General features: G+C 39.3%; 1 long non-coding RNA gene across 1 annotated transcript in view; it reads left to right on the top strand.

Annotated features, from left to right (window-relative positions):
• Positions 1-25,485, top strand: part of LOC307179733 — a 154,469-nt gene extending 128,984 nt beyond the window's left edge. The window contains exons 2-3 of the long non-coding RNA XR_013825531.1: positions 22,475-22,583; positions 25,230-25,485. This is a non-coding gene — a long non-coding RNA (uncharacterized lncRNA). The remainder of the gene's footprint in view (positions 1-22,474; positions 22,584-25,229) is intronic.
• Positions 25,486-26,802: the final 1,317 nt, after the last annotated feature.

Genomic DNA, 26,802 nt, shown 5'->3' with positions numbered 1-26,802 from the left:
AAGTTATCTGTACTCCTTTTGTAGTCAGTACTCCAACATCTATTTCATGCCACCAAGTGATATGATTTTGGCTCTTCAAGAATTTCATAAAGACAGAATAATCTGGTATGTACTTTTCTTCCTAGCGTCTTTTGCTCTGCCTAACATTTAAAACATTCATTTCTATTGTTCAGTAGTTTGTTCCTTTTTGTCACTGAGTAGAATTCCATTATGTGAATGTAGTATAATAGTTTATCCATTCCTGTTATGGACTGAATGGTTGTGTTCCCCCAGATTCATATTTTGAAACCCTAACTCCCAATGCGATGGCATTTGGAAGTGAAGCCTTTGGGAGGTGATTAGGTTTAGATGAGGTCATGAGGGTGGGGCTTAGTGTGCTTATAAAAAGAGGACTGGACTAGAGCCCTTTCTCTCTCCACCATGTGAAGACACAGCAAGAAGGTGGCTGTCTATAAGCCAGGAAGAGAGCCCTCACCAAGAACCTGACCATGCTGTCACTCTGATCTTGGACTTCCCAGTCTCCAGAACTCTGAGAAATATATATCTATTGTTTAAGCTACCTAGTCTACAGTATTTTGTCAGGGCATCCTGAGCTAACTAAGACAGTTTTCCTGTCAACAGACTCTGGATTGTTCCATTTTGCAGCCATTATGAATAAAGTTATTATGAACATTCATGCATCAGCCTCTTTTCATTCATGTTTACTTTAAAATCTTATATGTATTTATAATAACTGTTATAATAAAGTCCCTGTCTGCTGATGCAATCATGCCTGTGTTATCTTTGTCCATTTCTATTGACTGATTTTTCTCTTGGATTTGGGTAACATTTTTGTGCTGTTTTTCATGTGGCATAATTTTCTTTTCTTTTCTTTTTTCATAATTTTCATTTGGATGCTGGGCATTGCCAAAGATCTGTATATCCCTCATCCCCCTCATTCCCTGCCTTCCTTTAAAGATTTTGGAGTTTTTCTGTGTCAGGAGGTTAATTTACTTTCTAGATCATCTTCATACTTTTGATATTTGTTTTGAAGTTTCTTCAGAGTGGATTTAGAGTAACCTCTGCTCTGGGACTGTTTTATTTATTTTATTTTATTTTTTTGCAGTACGCGGGCCTCTCACTGTTGTGGCCTCTCCCATTGCGGAGCACAGGCTCCGGACGTGCAGGCTCAGTGGCCATGGCTCACGGGCCCAGCTGCTCCGCGGCACGTGGGATCCTCCCGGACTGGGGCACGAACCTGTGTCCCCTGCATTGGCAGGCAGACTCTTAACCACTGCGCCACCAGGGAAGCCCTCTGGGACTAGTTTAGCCTAACTCCTAAGGTGTGGACTTTCTGGAGTCTCTGTGAATGCTCCAGGTGTTCAACAGTATCTTTCACTGTAGACTGTGAGAACTTAAATACCTCCTGTACTACATTAGGGAGTTGTTTAGCTTTCAGCTTCCCAGTGCTTGTTGTTTTCCTGGAAGCTGTCCTTTGCCCAGCCTCCTGGGGTTTTCCCCTTGTGCATCATAGCTTACTATGAAGTCAAGGACTCAAGGAAGCTCCTATGCAGGGTTCTGCAGCTCCTTTCCTGTGTAATTCCTTCCTCTTCACGATTTTACACCACAAATATCTGCTGCCCCAGTCTCCTTGAACTCTGATCTCTATTTCCTCTGCTCAGAGAGACTGTAGGTCTCTGCTTGCCTTTCCTTTCCCTGTTCCAGGGTCTAATTAATGTCTCAGTTGGAAAGCTGAGCAATCATAGGGCTCACCTTCTTTCCTTTCCCTCAGAGATCACAGTCCTGCGCTGATTGTTTTCTAATGTCTGAAAATAGCTGTTACATATATTTTGTTTAGATTTCTAGATGTTTATGGCAGGAAGCCTAGTCTAATATCAGTAGTTCATCATTCCTGGAAGCAAAAGTCTTTAGTATTTTCAAGAGGTATTTTAAAATTAATTTTTCTATCTAATTATTTTAAAATGAGAAGAATGGACCCATTTCTGGTATTTTCTTAGAGTCCAGGTGAGTGGTTTGCTGTGGTACTACTCTTTGTCCTTTTGGAAAATGGTTGAAACTTCTTTCCTATTTATAGCTAGACAGCAAATTGATTTCACCATTCTTAGTGAAATTCTCAGTGATTACTTGTTTTTCAGCCAGTATTGAACATGGGATATCAGAATCCACAGGGCTTAGATCTTTGGATATTATGCTGTATTTAATCAACATTTTATGAGGGGCATTTACTTGTTTCTAATTTTTTCATTCAAATAATGACTTGCCATGTATATTTTAATATATTATATAAAATATAAAAGTATATATTTACATATTATATTTATATATTTTAGAGACTCTCCCTAGTTATTTCTTTAGAAAAATTCCTAGGAGCAGAAAATCTGGAACCAGTGGCTAGTGTGTTTTAATATTAAGTTGAATATTACAAAGTTGCCCTCCAGAAAATATGTATCAATTTATACTTCCAGCAAGAGTGTATCTTCCTTGATATTTTAGTACAGAATTTGGGAAGCATTGCCATTTAAACTAGAAGTTCCTTTCATTAATTTTTAGTACAGATTTTTTCTGTCTGTAGTCACTTCATTTCTTGGTTGTAGGTTTTTCTCCTTCATCACTTTAAATATGTCCTGCCGCTCCCTCTGGCTTGCAGAGTTTCTGCTGAAAGATCAGCTGTTAATCTTATGGGAGTTCCCTTGTGTGTTATTTGTTGTTTTCCCCTTGCTGCTTTTAATATGCTTTCTTTGTATTTAATTTTTGACAGTTTGATTAATATGTATCTTGGCATGTTTCTCCTTGGATTTATCCTGTATGTGACTCTCTGTGCTTGCTGGACTTGATTAACTATTTCCTTTCCCATATTAGGGAAGTTTTCAAATATAATCTCTTCAAATATTTTCTCAGTCCCTTTCTTTTTCTCTTCTTCTTCTGGGACCCATATAATTCGAATGTTGCTATGTTTAATGTTGTCCTAGAGGTCTCTGAGACTGTCCTCAGTTCTTTTCATTCTTTTTTCTTTATTCTGCTCTGCAGTAGTTATTTCCACTATTTTATCTTCCAGGTCACTTATCCTTTCTTCTGCCTCAGTTATTCTGCTATTGATCCCATCTAGAGTATTTTTCATTTCATTTATTGTGTTGTTCATCATTGCTTGTTTCCTCTTTAGTTCTTCTAGGTCCTTGTTAAATGTTTCTTGAATTTTCTCTATTCTATTTCCAAGATTTTGGATCATCTTTAGTATCATTACTCTGAATTCTTTTTCAAGTAGACTGCCTATTTCCTCTTCATTTGTTAGGTCTGGTGGGTTTTTACCTTGCTCCTTCATCTACTGTGTGTTTTTCTGTCTTCTCATTTTGCTTATCTTACTGTGTTTGGGGTCTCCTTTTTGCAGGCTATAGGTTCGTAGTTCCCGTTGTTTTTGGTGTCTGTCTCCAGTGGCTAAAGTTGGTTCAGTGGGTTGTGTAGGCTTCCTGGTGGAGGGGACTAGTGCCTGTGTTCTGGTGGATGAGGCTGGATCTTGTCTTTCTGGTGGGCAGGTCCACGTCTGGTGGTGTGTTTTGGGGTGTCTGTGGACTTATTATGATTTTAGGCAGCCTCTCTGCTAATGCATGGGGTTGTGTTCCTGTTTTGCTAGTTGTTTGGCATAGGGTGTCCAGCACTGTAGCTTGCTGGTTGTTGAGTGAAGCTGGGTGCTGGTGTTGAGATGGAGATCTCTGGGAGATTTTTGCCGTTTGATACTACATGGAGCTGGGAGGTCTCTTGTGGACCAGTGTCCTGAAGTTGGCTCTCCCACCTCAGAGGCACAGCACTGATTCCTGGCTGCAGCACCAAGAGCCTTTCATCCACACGGCTCAGAATAAAAGGGAGAAAAAGTAGAAAGAAAGAAAGAGGGTAAAATAAAATAAAGATAAAGTTATTAAAATAAAAAATAAAAAAAATAAAAAAAATTAAAAAAAATAAAAAAAATAAAAAAATAAAAAAAATAAAAAAATAAAAAATAATTATTAAGAAAAATTTTTTTTTAAAAAGTAAAAAGAAACCAAACAAAAAATGGATGGACAGAAACCTAGGACAAATGGTGAAAGCAAAGCTATACAGACAAAATCTCACACAGAAGCATACACATACACACTCACAAAAAGAGGAAAAGGGGAAAAAAATAATCTATCTTGCTCCCAAAGTCCACCTCCTCAATTTGGGATGATTCGTTGTCTATTCATGTATTCCACAGATGCAGGTACATCAAGTTGATTGTGGAGCTTTAATCTGCTGCTTCTGAGGCTGCTGGGAGAGATTTCCTTTTCTCTTCTTTGTTCGCACAGCTCCCGGGGCTCAGCTTTGGATTTGGCCCCGCCTCTGTGTGTTCCGGCGTCTGTTCTTCGCTCAGACAGGACGGGGTTAAAGGAGTCGCTGATTCGGGGGCTCTGGCTCACTCAGGCCAGGGGGAGGGAGGGGTGCGGATGCGGGGCGAGCCTGCGGCGGCAGAGGCCGGCGTGACGTTGCAGCAGCCTGAGGCGCGCCGTGCGTTCTCCCGGGGAAGTTGTCCCTGGATCCCAGGACCCTGGTAGTGGTGGGCTGCACAGGCTCCCGGGAGGGGAGTGTGGAGAGTGACCTGTGCTCGCACACAGGCTTCTTGGTGACGGCAACAGCAGCCTAAGCATCTCATGCCCGTCTCTGGGGTCCGCGCTGATAGCCACAGCTCGTGCACGTCTCTGGAGCTCCTCTAAGCAGCGCTCTGAATCCCCTCTCCTCACGCACCAGGAAACAGAGGCAAGAAAAAGTCTCTTGCCTCTTCGGCAGCTCCAGACTTTTCTCCAGACTTTTTCCTCCAACTTTTCTCCAGCTCCCTCCCGGCTAGCTGTGGCGCACTAGCCCCCTTCAGGCTGTGTTCACGCCGCTGACCCCAGTCCTCTCCCTGCGTTCTGACCGAAGCCCAAGCCTCAGCTCCCAGCCCCGCCCGCCCTGGCGGGTGAGCAGACAAGCCTGTCGGGCTGGTGAGTGCCAGTCGGCACCGATCCTCTGTGCGGGAATCTCTCCACTTTGCCCTCTGCACCCCTGTGGCTGCGGTCTCCTCCGCGGCTCTGAAGCTTCCCCCTCTGCCATGGGCAGTCTCCACCCGCGAAGGGGCTCCTAGTGTGTGGAAACCTTTCCTCCTTCACAGCTCCCTCCCACTGGTGCAGGTCCCGTCCCTATTCTTTTGTCTCTATTTATTGTTTTTTCTTTTGCCCTACCCAGGTACGTGGGGAGTTTCTTGCCTTTCGGGAGGTCTGAGGTCTTCTGCCAGCGTTCAGTAGGTGTTCTGTAGGAGTTGTTCCACGTGTAGATGTATCTGTGGGGAGGAGGGTGATCTCCGCGTCTTACTCTTCCGCCATCTTCCTCAACTCCCACTTCATTTCTTAAGGTGATCTGTCCTTACCTTTTTCCTCCCTTGGACAGTATCTATTAGAATTCTTATTTTTAACATATATTTTGAGTTTTAAAGGGTTGGTCTGTGAACTTGCCATGGGTTTAAGGTTTTTTCCCTGAGATCTTGAGAACTCACTAAAATTTTCATTTGACAGGGCCTTTAATGAGTGAGATAATTACTTAGATAGTGTGGGTAAAAATGCTATTAGAAAGTTACAAAAAGGGTTTGCGGCTGGAATCCCTTAATTTGACAATTTACTTTGATCTCATTAACTAGTTTTCTGTTTTCTTCTCATTTTTCTTAAGCCTAGATATCACAGTGACATTTAAACTCATGTTCATAAAGAAAAGCCACTTAATAAGTCCAGTATAGTTTATATTATTATTAAGGGCAATGATGTGGTTTAACTTAGGAGATTTTCACTGACATTCATTCTGTTTTCACACACACATTCTGTTTTCATACCTGGAGTGAAGTTGGCTCCATGAAACACAGTTTTAAAAACGAATAACTATGATCACAGTATTGGTTCCTTACTTATACTAACAATTTCCCCTCCAGACTATTTATGGATTACTTAATATTTTCATCTTCATCTTTAGCTGTTAGTGAAGAACCAACATAAATGAAGGTAACTGCAAAGTTGATATTGATTTTGCCTTTTCCCCTGTCTCTATAGTTTGTTTTCTGCACATTTCTCACATCTCTTCTCCCGATTTATTTGAGGCACTTTTTCTTGCTCTAGGCCTCTCACTGTTTTCAAACATGAAAGGGAACATCAAAGACTTTCCTCAGGTGAGTTTTGGATCTAACTCTACATTGACAGTATTGAGGGGCTCAATGTGATACCCAGCTTGTGATTTCTGCTCAGCAATGCCCTTTATTTGTCGGTACTGATAACAACATGTCATCCCTGCTTGAATCTTAGATGATCGTTACTGAGTGACTTTAGAGTCATCTTTGGAGTCAGAAAATAACAGAAAGTATCTTTTCTTGGAGCATTTTATTCTATTTCTTGAAAACGTTCAGAACACACACAATTTTCTGGTAGAAGATGCCTAGGAATGTAGATCATACTGGGAAAATTGAAATAAATAGTAGAAAGAGCCAATCACATTGTCCTTTGCACTATAAAATTATATCTCAGGTTATTTTCTTAAGGTTAAGAAGTAAGCTCATCAAAATGTATTTCTCAGTGTCCCAAATTGATGGACTTCTAAAAATTCATATACTGTAGTCAGATATCTAGCTTCAGAAGGTGTTGTTTACATCACAGTCAATTCAACTATTACTTATATTGTATGTATTTAATGTTTTTAGAAAAAAAAGTTTTGTAATAATTTGTCTTGTAAACGATTCAAAACTAGCCAAGTCCTGATATCTTTACATGATAAGGTCTAAATGAAAAACAAACCCAAACACAAGGTCTTTGTGTTTGAACTCCCTGCAAGGGAGTATTCCCAGGTGATGCTGCCCATTTACTACCATTCCTTATAAAGACTAAAAGTTTTTTCTGCTTATAACTTGCTGTTTATATTTTCATACCTGCAGAATTTGGGAAGTAGCCCACAAAACTCTCCTCACTTCTGACATACGCTGTAAGTTTGGGGGTACCCAGGACCACTCTCAGGTTGGATAATTTGCTAGAAGGATTCACACAACTCACTGAAAGCTATTATATTCATGGTTACAGTTTATTACAGCAAAAGGAAACATACTAAAGCCACCCACAGGAAGAGACACATGGGGCAGAACACAGGAGACCTCAAAACATGGAGCTTGCAGTGGTTCTCTCCCAGCAGAGTCAGAGACTGCATTCACTCCACTGGGATGATGAGTAACAGTATGCACATAGTGGAACTGTTAACTGTGTGTATATTGTTACATGTTGCTCTGTAACATGGAGCCTTGGTGTCCAGGATTTTTATTGGTGCTTGGTTATGTAGGCATGGTTGGCTAACCTCAGTCTCCAGCTCCTTTGGATGTTGAGCTGATGCCACATGACCCAAAGGCTCTACTGTAAATCTCAGTGCTGGAATATATGGCCTGGTCCAAGGTCCTCAGGTAAACAAAGGTGCTCTTACCAGACAGGACATTCCAAGGGCTTAGAGCTTGCGTTCCAGGAGCCGAGGGCAAAGGCAAGACCTCTCTTTGGGCATCGAAGTTAGCAGCTGCCTTTTGATGCCTGTGAACTGATAGTAGGGAATGTTTCCCATATATTTGGGGTAGGAGCAGTGATCTATCATTTCGGGAAGGTCACAGGGGTGTGGATTTATGTGTAGGTTAGGATGTTGGGACCTGTAGTTAGTTTTGCCGAGACCACTAACAGGAAGCATTTATCCTTTAGCCAGTATTACGGTGGTTAGCATCAACAGCACACGACATGCATTCTCTAAAAGACAAAAAAAAAAAAAAACAACCCAACTTTCTGAAGGCATTTAAGAGGACAGTAATTCTATGGATGGAGAAGTATATTTGCTTAGGGATTAAGAAAAAACTCTTATGTTGATTTTGTATTTCACTTAAGTTCATTTCCATTTGTTTAAGAAAACACACTTATTATTCAGTTTAGAATCAACTCTTTGAGTGAGCAGTGAAGGAGAAGATAGACAAGTGTCTATCGGAGAGCTTTTATGGATAGAATTCTACAATAGAGGCTTATTTGTTCCTAGCTGTCTCTTCCAGTTCTGTGAGGATTCTATATCATCTCTCTCAGAGTTTCCCCCTTATCTCTCCTGTTAGGTGAGAAGATGTGCACCCTGCCATCTCCTGCAGTCTTCCCCATCTTGGTTATTCACAGCTCCATCCTTCCAGTCGCTCAGACCAAGAACATTATGGACATCTGTATTATTGCTACATAACAAATTATCACAGACTTAGTGAATGAAAACAAGACCCATCTATTAGCTCACAATTCTATAGGTCAGAAATCTGGGCATGGTATAACTGGGCTCTCTGCTTAGGGTCTCACAAGGCCAAGATCAAGGTGTCGGCCAGCTGCATTCTTATCCAGAGCTTGGGTTTTCTTCCAAGCTCATCCAGGTCATTGGCAGAATTTAGTTGCTTGTGGTTGTACAACTGAAGTCACCATTTTCTTGCTGGATGTCTGCCAGTGTTTACTCTTAGGTAATTTCAGCCATGTGGTCCTCTCACAACATGGCAGCTTACTTCTCTGAGCCAGCTAGATGATTTTTTCCAGTTTGCTAAGACGGACTTTTATATAACATCACATAATCACTGGAGTGATTATCCCATTACCTTTCTCACTTAATGCAACCTAATCAAAGGAGTGATCATCCCATTATATTCACAGCTCCTGCCCACACTCAAGAGGAGGGGATTACACAGGGCGCATACACCATGGGTTGGGAATCTGGAAGTCATCTTAGAATTCTGCTTACTACCACATCTTTGGATTGTATTATATTATTTACTAAAATAATCATATACTGCTTTTATAATCTGAAGGAAAACTTTGAGTGAATAAAATTTAGAAAGGAAAATAAAATAAATCAGAGACTTTAAATATCCAAATAAGTGAAAATAATAAGAAAATAAAAGAAAAATAAAACGTTCAGTACATCCAAAAAGTTAAAAAAGGAGAAAAAGATAAATTAATTGCATAGCTAAAAAATGTAAAATGGTAGAAATAAATCCAAATTTATCAATAATATCACAAATGTTCGTTATTAAACTTGATATCAGTCAGAAGAACGTCTTAGGTTGGATTAAAAAATACAGTCCAGCTCCATGCGGTTGAAAGAGTGCCTTTGAAATATAGTGATACGGAAAGGTTTATCCACTAATTCATTCAACTATTGTTTGTACCAGACAGTTTCTAAAGACTTTGTGAGCAAATCAGAGTCCTCACCCTCATGAAGCTCACATTATAGTGTGTGTGTGGGGTGTTGATAATAAACAAATAAGCCATGTAATATGTTGGAAAATGACAAGTGCTACTAAGGATGAGGCAGGATAAAGGGCTATAGAGTAGTTTGGAGGGTGAGAGGGTGCTGATCTTTTAGATGGGCTGCTCAGGGATGTTACCCTGAGAAAAGGAGATCTGAAGGGATTGAGAGGAAGAGCTACATGGGTGTCTGCAAGCAGAGTAAGTGCAATGACCCTGAGGTGGGGTTGCACTTGGTGAGTTTGAGTAGCAGCAAGCTGGCAGATGTGGCTGAAGCAGAGTGGGCAGAGGAGGAGATGTGCAGGGAGAGTGTCAGGGGACAGATCATGCTGGATTTTTCAATTAAAAATAAACGGAGGGCTTCCCTGGTGGCGCAGTGGTTAAGAATCCGCCTGCCAGTGTAGGGGACATGGGTTCGAGCCCTGGTCCGGGAAGATCCTGCATGCCGTGGAGCAACTAAGCCCGTGTGCCACAACTACTGCAACCTGTGCTCTAGAGCCCACAAGCCACAACTATTGAAGCCCCCGTGCCACAACTACTGAAGCCCGTGTGCCTAGAGCCCGTGCTCCGCAACAAGAGAAGCCACTGCAGTGATAAGCCCGTGCACCGCAACGAAGAGTAGCTCCCGCTTGCCGCAACTAGAGAAAGCCCACGTGTAGCAACGAAGACCCAACACAGCCAAAAAATAATAAAATAAATTAATTTAAAAAAATAAATGGATAGGGAAAGATATTTATTGAGCACCTATGTTGTACCACACTTGGTGCTTAGTTTTGGAAATACAAAGTGGACAAGGCAGGCATGGGTCTTGCTCCCTTGGATCTTTTGCTGAATCTTCTTCTATGAAAGATCACTCACAGTCACAAAACATAAACAACAGCAACAACTTGCTCTCTTTGGAAATGAGGGGTTTGCCCGAGCTCACATAGGTTCATGAAAACAACTAATTTCATTATTTCCCTTCCCTCCATCTTCTTTAAAAGCTATGATATTCAGTTTGCTCTTTCAAGAGTTAAATGTAGAATATTACATGGCTGGGCAATTTTTGGTCTGTGTTTCGGTGATGAATCACTGACCGTTCAATCAGACAACAACTTCTGGCTGGGGTTGCGTTAACCAGCGGCAGGTTTGCCAAATAGCACTTTGCGTGACAAACCACATTTTATCTGTAGGCATCTGAGCTTTCCAAATAATCTTTGCAAAGCATTTATTTATATCAAAGTTTCCAAATGTTTGCATCAGTTGTTGAAGTGAAAAGTTTCGGTTCCAGGGCAGTAGAATTGGTTGTTTTCCCTACCCATTCTGTACATATTTCACTCCATTAAGTCTAGGCTTGTGACATTTAGAAAAGGATTTACTTGTCACAATTCAACTGCAGATAGGACACTCCCTTGTGAGTGTTTTTGAAAATGTATGGCAATCCCTTCAATGCCTCATTTGACTGTGTAGAGATTGCCAAAACCCATAGCTCTTAGATTTTTGCTGAATGCAGTCAGGAGAATGCCTCCTTTTTATTACTGAGCATTTAAAACTCATGAGAAAAAACAGAAAGCCCTGCGGGGGAGGTTCTATGCAGGTGTGGAGAGAGGGCCCCAGAGAGCTGTAAGATTAGCTCTCCCAATTTTGGGTCAAAACGAGTGACAACTAACAAGACAGGAAACATATTTATGCTTGCTACCCTAATGTTTGGTCTATCTCGTTAGATATATTGAATCATGTTTGCAAACAGGCAGAGAAAATTCAAGCTGTGTGTGTTTATTTTCTTAGAGGTAGCTTTGTAGCAGGGGATTTTTCTCATTCTTCCTGTTAGTAACTGGTAGAGGGAAATGCTGCTTCTCCGATTCTGAAGTTGATTTTTCGGTTTGTTTGTTTTCCTGTAAAGGGAGTTCAGTTAGGTTAACTCTGCCCCTTCATTCTGTTCTGGTGATACATGGAATAGCATCTGATTAGCAAATTAGATTAATCGTAGTTAGTAATTAGATTAATTGTGTATAGTCTTTTCAGCTTGTATTCCTCTTGGGAGAGGGGCTGCCCCAGGAGGGCAGACGTTCCCCTCTGCTCTTCCTGTCCACGACGCTGGGCCTGCCCTTTTGTCCACCACTCCCTGGGACCCAGGCAGATGTGTGCCTGATGCTGGGATTCAGTGAACATGTCTTCCTGCCCAGCGGTATCCTTATAAATGTTGATGTTTTAGCCTCCATCTGTAGTCTTTTATTTTTATTTTTCAAATTGTTCAGATCCCTGTTTGGGATGAAGGATGCTATTTATTGGTGCCCCTCGAGACTTCAACTGCAAATCAAAGAATGGTCCTTTGAATTAGAATACAGAAATCCAGTTATCCACCATCACTACAGGAGAGAGACCGAAGTTCAAGGCAATCGCCTAAAATGGCAAATTGCAATAATAGCTTATCCCTTAAAATAATCTCTGCATAAAGAGCCTGGCAATATTAATTTAATCAATAGAAAAGCTGGTCAGCATTAAACCTACAGAAAGAGGTCTGAGCAGAAGAAACCTGTGTGTCAATAATAGGAAACTGTGATCTCTTTCTGAGAAAAAAAGCTGCTAATACATGTCTTCATTTCAAATGAGTTGCTATCGCATTGCCCCAGCAGTGAGCAGCTCTATGTAACAACTGCTCACTTAGCTTCACCTTCCAGAACAGCAGTTTCAACCATTAAGCCTTACTCTTAAGCGTTAGTCTGCATGCTGAGTTTTAGCCTGGGTCAGTGCTATAATGGGTAGATGCTGGGACCCATGTGGTGGAGTTCTTATGATATAGGTGTATGTGCATCAGAAACTGTTTTTTCACCAATGTGTAGATGGCATGATGTTACATGTAGAAAATCCTAGGAGAGTCATTAAAACTACAAGTGAGTTCAGCAAGGTCATAGGATAGAGAATCAATATAAAAAAATCAATTGTATTTTTATGCACTTGCAGTGAACAAACTGAAAATGAAATTAAGAAAACAATTCCAATTCACAATAGCACCAAAAATAATAACATACTTAGGGATAAATTTAACAAAAGAAGTGCACAATGTATACCCTGAAACTATAAATCATTGTTGAAATAAAGAGGATCTAAATAAATGGAAAAAACATCTTATGTTCATGGATCAGAGGACTTAACATTGGTAAGATGGTAATATTCTCCAGACTGATCTACAGATTCAGCACAATCACAATCAGAGTCCTAGGTGACTATTTTGTAGTAATTGACAAGCTGAGTCCAAAATTCATACAAATTGCAAGGGACTCAAAATAGCTAAAGCAATTCTGAAAAAGAACAAAGTAGGAGGATTCACACCTCCTGATTTCAAAACTTACTACAAAGTGACAGTAATCAAGACACTGTGGTACTGACTTACGGATACAAATATAGATTACTGGAAGAGAGTTGGTATTGGCACAAGGATAGACTTATAGATCAACGAGTGGAACCGAGAGTTCAGACATAAACCCATACATCTATGGTCATCTGATTTAGGACAAAGGTGCCAAGATGACTTAATGGGGAGAGAATAGTCTTTTCAACAAATGGTGCTGGGGCAACTGGATAGCCACATGCAAAACAGTGAAGTTGAGCCCTTGCCTCACATCATATACAGAAATTAATTCAAATTGGATCAAAGACCTAATGTAAGTGCTGAAACTGTAAGACTCTTAGAAGAAAACATAGGGGTTACCTTGGTTTTAGCAAAGGATTCTTAGATATGACCAAAAGCATGAGCAACAAAAGAAAAATTAGATGAATTGAACTGCATCAAAAACTTTTGTGCTTCAAAGGACACCATCAAGAAAGTAAAAAGACAACCCACAGAATGGGAGAAAATATTTGAATGTCATATATCTGATAAGGGACTTATATCTAGAAATATAAAGAACTTTTATAACAATAACAAGAAGAAAAATAACCCAGTTTAAAAATGGGCAAAGAATCTGAATAGACATTTCTCCAAAGAAAATATGCAAATGGCGAATAAATACATGAAAAGATGGTCAACATCATCAGTCATCAGGGAAGTCCAAACTAATAACACAATGAGGAACCACTTCATATGTGTTGAGATGGCTAGAATCAAAAAGTCAGATAATAACAAGTGTTGGCATGAATGTGGACAAATTGGAGCCCTTATACATCGCTAGTGGGAGTGTAAAATGGTGTAGCCTCTCTGTAAATAGTATTTGGCACTTTCTCAAATGATTAAACATAGAATTACCATATGACCTACCAATTCCACTTCTAGGTATATACATAAGAGAAATGAAAACATGTCTACACAAAACTTATATGTGACTGTTCATCGCAGCATTCTTTCTAATAGCCAATCCCTCAAATAAACCATGGAGAAAACCCAAATGTCCATCAGTGGATGAATAGGTAAACAAAATGTGGTGTATCCCTAAAATGGAATATTATTCAGCCATGAAAAGTCACTGAAGTATTGATAAATACTACAACAGGGCTGAACTTGGAAGCATTATGTTAAGTGAAAAATCCAGTCACAAAATTCCACATATAATTTGATTCCAGTTATATACAGCATCCAGAAAAGGGAAATGCACAGAGACAGAAGTAGATTAGTGGTTGCTTCAGAAAGAGGGGGATGGAGGGATAGGAGAGCAATAGCTAAAGGTTGTGTAGTTTCTTTTTGAGGTGATGAAAATGTCCTAAAAATTGACTGTGGTGATAGTTGCATATACCTGTGAGTGTACTAGAAACTATTCAGTTTAACACTTTGAGTGAATTGTATAATATGTGAATTATGTCTTGATAACCTTTTTTTTAAATAAAAAATGATTAAGACAACTTTGGCCCCAACCAGCAGTGTGAGAATACTGTTGCTCCACATCTTTGCCATCATATCATAACATCAGACTTAAATTTTTGCCTTTCTGATGGGTATGAAATATTATTTCTTTTGTACATCTCTGATTATTATTAAGGTTGAGCATCTTTTCATGTTTATATGAGTTTTTCTCTTAGGTTAATTTCCTGTTTTTATCTTTTAATCATTTCTGTTTGTGGGTCTTTTATCTTTTTCTATTTGATTTATTGGAGTGTTTGGATAACACAACTTAGGTACTAGGGGTACTCATACCTCCCTGGCTGTCCTTGGTTCTAGGCCTTTTTGTGAACAAAACTAGAGTTTATACTGATGCTCCAAATTTAAACTCAGGGCTAGAGTTTTTTTTAACATAAACACGTTAAACTTACATTTCCAGCTCCTTTCCCTCATACACACAGTCGTTTCAGAATAACAATATCATATGTATAATAGTCCCCCCTTATCCATGGTTTTGCTTTTTGTGGTTTCAACTACCTGAGGTCAACCATGGTCTGAAAATATTAAATGGAAAATTCTAGAAATAAGCAATTTGTAAGTTTTAAATTGTGCACGCCGTTCAGAGCATGAGATTTCATGATGAAATCTCACGCTGTCCAGCTTCATCCTGCTCAGGACATGCATCATCTCTTTGTCCAACGTAGCCGGGCCATTAGTCACTTGGTAGTCCTCTTGGTTATCAGACCATCTGTCCCAGTATCATAGTGCTTGTTTTCAAGTGATCTGTATTTTACTTAATAATGGCCCCAAAGCACAACACTAGTGATGCTGGCAATTAAGATATGCCAAAGAGCAGCCGTACAATGCTTTCTTTTCTTTTCTTTTTTTAAATAAATTTATTTGTTTTATTTATTTATTATTTTTGGCTGCGTTGGGTCTTCGTTGCTGTGCACGGGCTTTCTCTAATTGCGGCGAGCGGGGGCTGCCCTTCATTGCAGTGCACGGGCTTCTCACTGCGGTGGCTTCTCTTGTTGCGGAGCACGGGCTCCAGGCGTACAGGCTGCAGTAGTTGTGGCTTGCGGGCTCTAGAGCGCAGGCTCAGTAGTTGTGGCGCACGGGCTTAGTTGCTCCCTGGCATATGGGATCCTCCTGGACCAGGGCTTGAACCTGGGTCCCCTGCATTGGCAGGCGGATTCTTAACCACTGTGCCACCAGGGAAGCCCGTAAAATGCTTTCTTTAAGTGAAAAGGTTCTCGACATAATAAGGAAAGAGAAAAAAATCCTATGCTGAGGTTGCTAAGATCCATGGTGAGAAAGAGTCTTCTATCTGTGAAATTGTGAAGGAGGAAAACGAAATTTGTGCTAGTTTTGCTGTTGCACCTCAAACTGCAAAAGTTATGGCCACAGTGCATAAGTGCTTAGTTAAGACGGAAAAGGCATAAATTTGTACAATAAGATATTTTTTGAGAGGGAAAGACTACATTCACCTAACTTTTATTCCAGTATATTATTATTGTTCTATTTCATTACTAGTTATTGTTAATCTTATTGTGCCTAATTTATAAATTGAACTCTATCATAGGTATGTATGTGTAGTAAAAAATGTAGTATATTTAGGGTTCAGTACTATCCATGGTTTTAGGCAACCACTGGGGATCTTGGAACGTCTCCCATGGATCGGGGGGAATACTGTACTACCAGCGACATGAGAAGTGAAAATTATTTAAGAGCTTTTGTTCTGTACATAAAAAAAATTATTTTCCTAATTCTAAAGGAAATGCATATTTCATATGGAAGAGTTGTAAAATAGAAAAATCACAAAGAACAGCCCCATACATTATCAACGTGAACATTTTGGAATGTTTGCCATTAAAAAAAATGGTTTACATGGTAAATATTTTAATACTAGGAGCTCATATCCCAGTATTTTAAGTAATAATATGTTCCCAGCCCATACGAAAGTTCCAACCACTTCCTCAAATATGGCTAAAATATTCTTAAACTTATCTACAGAGAAATAGATCAGAATTTTAAAGTATTTAAAGCCTCAACTTATTTAATTAACACTTGATAAAATCACAAGTGGGTATGTTTTTATGTTTTATGAAACAAGGCTAAATAGTGTTGGATAGAAATTAAATATTTCTCCTACATTGCAAAGAACGTGTACTATAATGTAAACCAGGCAATTAAATACATTAGTGATACATAGGAACGCAAATAATATTTAGCAAAATGAAATTAACCAACAAGGCAACGTTTTGCAAAATATTTAATTGCCAATTGAGTAGCTGCCTGAAGGAGGTTGAGTGGTGAACAGAGATGGAGGCCATAGTCACTGTTGCTGCTTGTGGGGGTGAAAGGTGGGTTGGTGATGGGTTAAGGGATGTGTGAGTGAACCAGAGATAAGGTGAGTAACATAGTAAGTATATGAGGTTTGTTCTGTTTTTATTTTTTTGGTCCGTGCGGCATGGCCTGTGGAATCTTAGCTCCCGACCAGGGATCGAACCTGCACCCTGTGCATTGGAAGTGCAGAGTCTTAACCACTGGACCACCAGGGAAGTCCCTGTGAGGTTTGTTCTTATCTAAATTCAAGAAACTTTGTGTGCAGTCTACTCTTGTTGCCCTTTAGACACCAGAAATTGGTCTGTTTTCCACAGTTCATTGAAGAAGAATGCTGCAACCTCACTCTTAGATTTGTAGTATCTTTTTTCCAGAGAATTCTGTTCCTTTGATTGAGACACATTTATGATTTCTCTCTTGTTTAGTCTATGAAATTAGGGTCAGCCAGATGGTCAGCATGACTGATTTTATTTCTTATACAAGTAGCATTAATGGAAATGAATGCCTAGCCTTGCAGTTTATTCAGTACAGATGTTGGCTTGCCTATAAATCATATTTTATCCATAAACTCCAGTGTATTTTATTTAGAACCACACAGTAAGAAACTAATAAATACAGTTAAACTCTTACTCCAAGGAGGTCTCAGTTTGTAGCTTGATTTTGTATTCTCTCTCTCTCTCCCTCTCTCAATGCTTATAGTAAAGTGATACAAAATAAACGGATACAGATCCAAGCTGTGAGGTTTAATTTTCTAATTCCTACTTAACTCTTGGATTGGGGTCCTATTGAATTTTGAAGTGTTAGCGGGGAAAGAGTATTGATGTAGCTTGGAATGAAAAAGTGTGGCAAAAGTTTTCATAGGATGGATTTCTGTCCTTATTTTTACAGAAACATACCCCCAGGAAAAGGGGTCGGGTTCCTTTAGTCTAATCACTGTGTCCACATTGTGAGAAAAAAATAGGCTGTTATTTTTAATTTTTTTCCCACAATGATTAGTTTAAGCTCTCATGCTCTGGGCTTCTGAGAGCCAATGTCTGTTTCCATGGGAACAGCAGTGGAGGCAGCCCCTGAGTTGTCAGGCGCTTCTAATAATCTGGGAGAGCTCCTGTCTGAGCGCAGGCCAAGTGCTTCCCCCAACATCTTTGGTCGTTTAGTCACAAGTGGCTTCTGAGCCTGTAGAGACACCTTGAGATACAAGTAGTTGAAATATTTAAGTTATATTAAGATGAGTGTGTGTATATTTACCCATCTATATAATGTATATGTCATGTATGCAAATGTTAAATATGTGTATGTTAAATGTGTACATATTATAATTTATACGTTATAATGCATAATGTATAATTTTTTACGGGACTAAGAAGTGATTTGAAAAAATAAAGTGATTTCAGGAAGGCCATGTAGTGTAAAAACTCTCCTGCCCTCAAGAAACTTTATTTCAGACGTCAAGTCCCTTATATTCCATACTCGAAACAAAGATCTTAAAATACTCTAAAGGGAATGTGCCAACCACACGCACTTTGTTCATTCCTGACTTGAGCTCCTGCCCTGAATCCTTGACTCTTTTTCTCGACTGTGAACTTTGAGGTGTAAACAAGAAAGAAATTTAGATATCCCTGTTTTTAAGTCCTTGTGTGTCTCAACACACAACTCATTATACAATAACAGGCTGCTATAAGTATTATGAGATTTCTGTGAAAAAGAGTTAGGGGCGAGACCTAATTTATATTGGGGTAGGATTCTTAGAAGTTACTTTCTGTACTCTACATACAAGTACTGAGTCTGAAATATGTGGGGTGGCACGGACGGGAGAGGATGTCCCCTGGGTTGGGACCTTTTCCCAGCTTCTCTCATCTTTTTCTGCCTCTGCTGTCACTTGTATTGAGCATCTTTATGGTAGTCGGTTAGTGCTCTTTCATCAGTTTTTGTCTTTAATTGCATAATAGATTCCTCTTTGAGGAAAAGGAGGTTAGCCGGGAGGGTTTGGGAGCAGCGATATAGGCGCTTAGCAGTGAGACAACAACACGGGGACATCTGTACATCAAAAGAACAATGCAGACAGCAAGCGTACCTGAGGTCAGGGGTCTGAGGTGGCTGAGGAGGGCTTCATGGGGAGGGAAGGGCTTGGGCTGGGCTGAGAAATTTCTTCTCTCCCATGTGGCAGGGCAAGTGTGGTCTTGGGGGTGGCCTGGCTACAGGTCACCGACTGAGAACTCGTCTGATGACCCCTGGCAGGTACATGGCGATGTAATACACTCAGTCACATTGCACAGTGGTCAGTCATTGCACGTGCTGCGGGAAAGGATTAGCTCAGCCTGGGACATGGCCAGTATCTCTCCCCTTGTCCAGACTGATCAGTGATTAATGCTGGGTGAGTAGAAATTAATTTTGACCGCATTCACTTTATCGCTTCTGAAATCATGGCAGTGACTGTAGACTTTTAGTTTAAACATTTATATTGTCAGGTATTTTGTTTGGTTTGTTTTGTTTTCAAAAGCTGCATTTAATGAACAGGCACATTTCAAGCACTAGCATATAGTCATTAGTGAATTATCAATTCTGTGTCTCTAAAAGTCAGATTTCTGTTAAAATTAGCTATGTAAGGCACATGACTTATGAATCCGCGTATTCAATGTTACGACTTGGGAAACTGGCATTTCCCCTGTGCTGAGGATTCAAGTCGGGAAGAAGTCTTCCTTTCTGCCTTCTACACATTCATTTATTCAACATGATGTGCCCTAATATATGCTAGGATGCCTGAAGGACCTTGAGGAATCCTGGCATAAAGTATTTCATATGTATATATAATTATTTATATATAACATATTATATATCTGTATATTATATATAGTTATATATTATAATATATGGAACAATATATGGATATATATCACTAACTATCTATATCTATCCATCTCAATGCACTAAAAGAGCAAGAAAGGTGATATTGAGGAAGGCATATTTTATGCCTCTAAGGCTGACATAAAAGAGTGAAGTAAGCTACAGTCTGGAACATGTAAAGCGAAGGCTGCAGTTGTGGAGCGACCCACTTGGTCCTGATGTATTGTCCATTTCATACATCACTGGCTTCACTGTGCTAATAATTTACAGAGGATTTTTCATTGATATTCATCAGGGCTGTTAGCTTGTAATTTTCTTTTCTTGTCAGATTTTGTATCAGGTTAAGCTGTTTTTATGGAATGAGTTGGGAAGTGTTTTTGGAAAGAGTATGTAGGAATGGTGTTATTTCTTCCTTACATGTATGACAGAATTTGTCAGTGAAGTCATCTGGTCCTAGGGTTTTCTTTGTGGGAATGTTTTTGATTATAACTTAGTTTTTTAAAATAGATATTGAACTAATAGATTTCCTATTACTTCTTGGGTAAGTTTTAGTAAATAGTGTTTTTCAGAGAGTTTGCCCATTTAATCTATGTTGTCAAATTTATTAGCAGGAGGTTTCTTCTAATATTCCCTTATTATGTTTTTAATGTCTCAGATTCATACTAAAGTCTCTTCTATTCTTCCTAATATTGGTAATATGTATTCTCTCTCTTTTTCCTAAATTGATCTTGCTAGGTAGTTACTTTCATTCATCTTTACAAAGACGCAACTTTTGGCTTTGTTGTGTGTCTTTTTCTCTGTTGTATGTCTACTTTCGATTTATTGATTTTTGCTTTTATTTGTACTATTTGCTTCCTCTACTTCCTTTAGATTTAATATTGCTATTCTTTAACTAGATTCTTGAGTTAGAAGCTTAGATCCATCATTTACAATATTTTTTCCTAAAATATCCATTTAAAAATAAAAATTTTCTCCTAAGCACTGCTGTAGCTGCATGGCACCTGCTACTGTTGCTCTTACGTCATTTTCATTCAGTTTAATTCCCATGTGATTAGAAATATATTTTGCATGATCAGTTCTTTGAAATTTGTTGAGACTTACTTTATGATCCAGTATCTATTTTGGTAAATGCTCACATGCGTTCGAAAAGTATTCATTCCTTTCTTTTCCAGCTTTATTGAGATGTAATTGACAAACAATATTGTGTAAGTTGGTGTACAACTTGCTGATTTGATACACTTATATATTGCCAAAATGGTGACCACTATAGTGTTGGCTAACACCTCCATCATGTCACATAATTACAACTTCTATTTTTGTGGTGAGAACATTTAAAATCTAGTCTCTTATCAAATTTTGAATATATAATGGAGGAGTATTAACAATAATCACCATGCTGTATATTAGAACCTCAAAACTTATTCATCTTAAAAGTGGAAGTTAGCAACCTTTTACTAACCCTTTGATCTCCCCATTTCCATCTACCACCTCTCCACCCCCGCCAGCTCCTGATAACCACCATTCTACTATCTGTTTCTATGAGTTTGGCTTTTTCAGGTTACACAGATAAGTTATGTTATACAGTATTTGTCTTTCTTTGTCTAACTTCACTTAGCATAATGCCCTCAAGGTACATCTATGTTGTCACAGACCACAGAATTTCCTTCTTTGTCACGGCTGAATAATATTCCATAGTGTATATACCACGTCTTCTTTATCCATTCATCTGTCGACAGACACAGATTGTTTCTGTATCTTGGCTATTGTGACTAATGCTGCAGTGAACATGGAAGTAGAGATATGTCTTCGAGATCCTGTTTCCATTTCCTTTGGATACATACTCAGATATGGGACTGCCAGATCTTATGGTAGTTCTATTTAGAAAAATTTGAGGAACCTCCATACTGTTTTCCATAGTGGCTGCATCAGTTTACATTCCCTTCAGTACATTAGAATTTTCTTTTCTTCACACTATTGTCAACACCTGTTGATGACACTGCTTAATGCCAGCCATTCTAACAGGTGTGAGATAACATCTCATTGTGGTTTTGATTTGCATTTCCCTGATGGTTAGTGATGTTGAGTGCCTTTTCATGTGCCTGTTGGTCATTTGTATGTCTTTTTTGGAAAAATATCTGTTAAGTTCCTCTGACCATTTTTAATTGGATTTTTTTCTTATTGAGTTATATGAGCTGTTTACATATATTTTGAATATTAATTCCTTATCTGAAATATGGTTTACAAGTACTCTCTTTCCATAGCTTGCGTTTACATTTTGTTGACTGCTGCATAAAAGTTTTTTTTTAGTCTTTTTTAAATGTGATATATATTGTGGTGTAGTATCTGAATTATCTTCTTATGTTTTTTCTTCTGATCAGTTACACTTTTCTCACTCTTCATGTACATAGCAACTTTTTATATTATGACAGACAATGTGAATAAAAGAACCTTGAATCCTCTAGACGATGCTATTTTCTATTAAAGAAGGTTCTCACTTTTTTTCAGTTTGAAGGGCCTGTTACTTCAATATAGTCATGGAAGATCTGTGTTGGGACAGGGTTAGAGTTTTTCTGAGATCTTGCTTACCTCTGGTTCATCGCTGGGCTAAGTTCTTTGTGGTCTCTGTCTCCCTGGCACTGCTATACTAGAGGATTCGACTCTGACCACTAGAGGTTTAGAACATAGCTCTTGAAGTTCTTGCCCTGCCTAGCTTCAAAATCTGGTAAGTGTCTTAAGGGCAACAATGTAAGTCAGAAAATACCCCCTTGTGGTATTTTTTATCCTAAGAACCGTGAAACTGTGGAAGATTTTACTCTGCCTTCCCAGCTTACCCTCCCACCAGTCTCCCATGCTGCCCCAGAACCCAGGAACTAACCATGGCCAAAACTGACTTTGCACCTAGGGCTTCTCTAGTTTCTAATACAGGTCAGCAGCTGTGACGTCTCTAAATTCACAACTTCTTTCTCTCCTCCCCAGTAGAGTCCCTCTGCAAGGGCCAACTTCAAGCCTCACGCCTATTTCAGAATTGTTCAGTGACCCCAGGAATGAAAATGGCTGGTGATTTTCAACTCTCCTGGGAAAGACTCCTTTGATTCTGAAATTTTAGTTCTTCTAGCCCTCATCGACTCCACAGCTTTCTGATATCTTGAAACACATGATTTTTGTAATTTATGTGTTTTTTTTCCCCTAGTTGCCAGGAGGAACATTGACCTGCCACAACCTACTACATCTTTCCCAGAAGCGAAGTTCATTTTCTGTTAAAGAGAAAAAGAGAAGTGAATTCCGTGATCTATAAACCAGTAAGTTTATTTTAGATACCAAGCCAAATTCTAGAATTCATTGTTTATAAGGCAGATGGAGAGTTATAAAGGGTCACAGTAAACTAAATCTAATAGAGGATCATTGAGAATATATTATCTTAGATAGAATAGCTCCAATTCTTTCTTTCTTTCTCTTTTTCTTTCTTTCTGTCTATCAAGGTTATAAAAAAAATAGATATAGTCTATCTGAAATTTAGGAAGACATTTGACAAAAATTTTCATATCCTTGTCTAGGTGAAGAAATGTGAGGTTGATGCTAATGCATTTAGATGGAGTTACAGTGGTCAAAGGATCTTAACCCATGACTCTGGAGGACTTTTTGAAGAGATCACTGTGAGTTTGAAGAAATGTATCTGTGAGTAAAGCAGAAATCTTGTTATCCAGACCACCTGGTAGATTTTAATCAATGAATTTGATGAAGACAAAGATAGCACACAGGGCACATAAGGTCAGAGTGAATTCCAGTAAACTGAAAGAGTCAAGAATTAAAATATCTTCAGCAGGCTGCAACAAATAAAACTTAGTGGGTACAAATGTAATACTCTGCATTTGGATAGAATAAAAACTGTAAAAATGCAAGCTGAGAAAGACATGGCTTAACAGAAATACATGTTTAAAAGAACCACTTGGGAATTATTGTTGGCCTGAGCTTAGAACAAGTCAACAGTGTGATAGGGCTGCTAAAAGGGTCAGTATGATTTAGAGCAGCATTTAGTAGAGTATAAGATACAGAATGAGGTAGCTGGTGAACCCATTGTACTGGATACACCTTGGACATATGTTGTTGCAATATGCTCTAAGCATCATACTTTCAGGTGGGGTGGACCATATGTGAAGCTCACCTGGAGGATAGTAACCAGAATATAAAGGTGGTGAACATAGCACAGGGAACTCGATACTCAGTACTCTGTAATGGCCTATATGGGAAAAGAATCTAAAAGAGTGGATACATGTATATATATAACTGATTCACTTTGCTGTACACCTGAAACTAATACAACACTGTAAATCAACTATACTCCAATAAAAATTAAAATAAAAAAATAAAGGTGGGGAACATAAAGGCAGAAAGAGTTGAAAGATATGAGTGTCTAACTTGGGAAAGAGAAGCTTCTGGGAGATATGAGAGTTGTCTTCAAATGCATGCAGAATTGCTTTGCCTTTGAGGTTAGAACCAGAACAGAAATAGAGGAAAAAAACTTTCATTTCGAACTTTAAGAAGAACTTTTTCAGAGCAGTAATACAGGCATCTGAATCCTGGATGAGGCCACTTGGTGTCGTCGTGAAGATCTAGGATTTCTGAATCAGGAAGAATTTAACCCCAGACTCCTTGTCATTCACAAGTTCTGTGATTTTACCTAATCTGTCAGACTCTGAGTTTCTTTATTTCTCAAATGGAGACAATAATAGTATAATTTTTATAGTAGTTATAAAGATTAAGGGAAATAATTCAGATAAATAACTTGCCATGGTGTGTGGCACATTTTATATGCCCAATATATGTGAACTATTTTTAAGGTACTGAGATGTGATAAGAAAAGCACCTGCCCCTTACACTGGCCATAGTTTTTCTTCAGTAAGTAGGAAACCAAGCCTCAACTCAGAATTTAGACTTAATGAATGAAACATTCATTAAGTCTGCCAGTGGAGCAGACTTAATCTGATGTTACAATGAGGGGTCTATAGACCATGAAAGGTAATTCTAGAAGACTCTTCAGGTGTCATTTTTACATAGGTCTTCTGCTTGGATGAACTCATACTGTGAGTTGAGGAAACACCAGTTTATTTATTCCTCTAGGTGGACAGTTTTTACAAAATGACACATATGTATACAAACATGCGTCCTAGATTTTGAGAGCACACCCAGTTTCCAATCGTTTACTGTGTTTTCGCTTAAAGTATATTATTACACGTATATGTAAGATGTGGTTGGAAAATGCAAGCTGAGTTTATGTATGCCACATAGTTGTACTGAGACAGTCAAAATCATTTTCTTTTAAGAAGCGTGCTTTCAGAAATACTGTGAGGCACCATTTTACACTCATCAGCAAAGATTGATATAATACATGGAAAGGATAAAGAGCAGTGGTAAACTGCTGGTGTGAGTGTGAATTAATATAACCATTCCAGATGCCAACTTGGTAATATCTATTAAAATCGTAGATGAACACACTCTTTGACCCCACAAGTCCATTTCTGTGTGTCTACCAGAGAATCTCTTGCACAGGTGCAAAAGGAGAAACATATAGAATGTGCCTCATAACACTCAGTGTGAATGCTCACCAAATAGAGTAATAATACATAAGTTATGGTTCAGTCATCTGAATTAATTTTATGCCACAATTAAGATGAATAAGCTAAAGGTACATCTGTAGTTGTAGACACGTTTTAAAAACATGGTACTGAATGAAAATACTCTTTGTGGAATGATGTATACAGTGCGTCCACTGATATAGAGATTTGACTATAAAACAATAATAAATAATGTCTATGGTTATAAATATGGAGCAAATATATAGAACCATTCATGACTGAGCACTTGTTTGGAGGAAAGTAAGGAGAAGAATGGGGAGTTATAAATAGGGAGGCTTAATTCTGTGTGTAATATTTTATTTTCTAAAAAAGGTAATTCTCTGGGCTTCCCTGGTGGCGCAGTGGTTGAGAGGCCGCCTGCCGATGCAGGGGACGCGGGTTCGTGCCCCGGTCCGGGAAGATCCCACATGCCGCGGAGCGGCTTCGCCCGTGAGCCATGGCCGCTGAGCCTGCACGTCCGGAGTCTGTTGCTCCGCAATGGGAGAGGCCACAGCAGTACCGCAAAAAAAAAAAAAAAAAAAAAAGGTAATTCTGAAGTAAATGTGGACTAATGTTAATATTTGATAAAGCAGGATATTAGGTACATAGGAGTTCATTATATTATTCTTTCTTACCCGCGTGTTTAGTATACTTCACAATACTTTTTTTCCCCTTTTTTAAGAAAGAAGGTGCTCTTTTCTATGTGCTCGCTCACTTTTTTCTGGAAATGGATACAGTAAGACCCAGGGGTGGGTCTGAAGAAAGAGGAGAGTTTACCTCTAGTTTGGCCTGTAGCTTAAGAGGCAAAGGGCATTCTCAAAGTCTCCTATGTGGTTCAGCCTGTTCACCGGGTTTGGAGATCATTACAGAAATTGAGGTCAAGGTGCCAACTAGCAGTTAAAAATATTCAAGCATCCCTTATAAGTCTAGTGTGCTTTTAAGTAGTACAGTGAGCTCAGGTATCCAAAGATCCAGAACCCCTGAAACTGTTCCCATCGAGAGATTTAAGTAGAAATAAGTTTCTGTTGGAGACGGGGTGGAGGGGTGTGGAGGGGTGGGTGAGGGCTTAGGAAGAGGAAGGGAAGGGGCAAAGAAGGTCTTAGTGCAGGGTGAGGCGAGCTCTTTGAGGAGCGCCCTGGCCAGTGAGGGTTGGTGTGGAGACCCTGTACACTTGGGGAAAAGGATGAAGGTGGCATGAAAGACGGAATTGCAGATGGAAGACATAGAGGCCCAATTTGGCAACTTCATCCTTTTTTTTTTTTTTTTTTGCGGCCTCTCACTGTTGTGAGATCCCCAAAGGAGAATCACCCAAAGGAGAGTGCTTGGAAGTGTGGCTGAATGATTAATGAAGCTCGTGCTACTTTGCTGGGTGGAAGGATTGTACTTGCCTAAATGTCCAGATGGCAACTTGTTCTTTCTCTCCAGTGTCCTGCAGAACACAGAGGGGATCCTGCTCTGTCCCCTCATGTGGCTGGTGGAGTGATTGGATTCCCAGCATGCCAGAGGCCGAGGTCTCATTAGAATCCTCCTTCTGGCTTTTAGTGAGCAGCCTTCAGCCACTTCTTAGTGTCCTTAGGGAAGAGCGTTCCATATTCAGCAAGACGTAGCTCTCTTTTAGATGCATGAAATGTTTCTGTATTTGAGCAATGAGCAAGTGGCCTTGAGGACTCATGGTTAAGTATATCTTGTCATAGAAAAGCATCGTGGGCTCTTCAAAAATGCTATCTAAAAAGGCAACTTGCTGGAGAAAGGAGTTTGGGAGTTTAAGGCAGGATTAGGAAACTTTTTAATTTAGATGTTTTTCTGGTTTATATATTGTGTGTATTTTAATGTTTAAGGAGGAGTGGAGGAGATGGTAGAAGGAGAAAATAAAGAGAGCTGCAGAGGTGAGGGAGAGTGAATATGT

This window comes from Stenella coeruleoalba (genome assembly GCF_951394435.1).
Source record: "Stenella coeruleoalba genome assembly, chromosome: 21".
Classification (NCBI taxonomy): Eukaryota; Metazoa; Chordata; class Mammalia; order Artiodactyla; family Delphinidae; genus Stenella; species Stenella coeruleoalba.
This window is presented reverse-complemented; position numbering and strand designations above follow the sequence as displayed.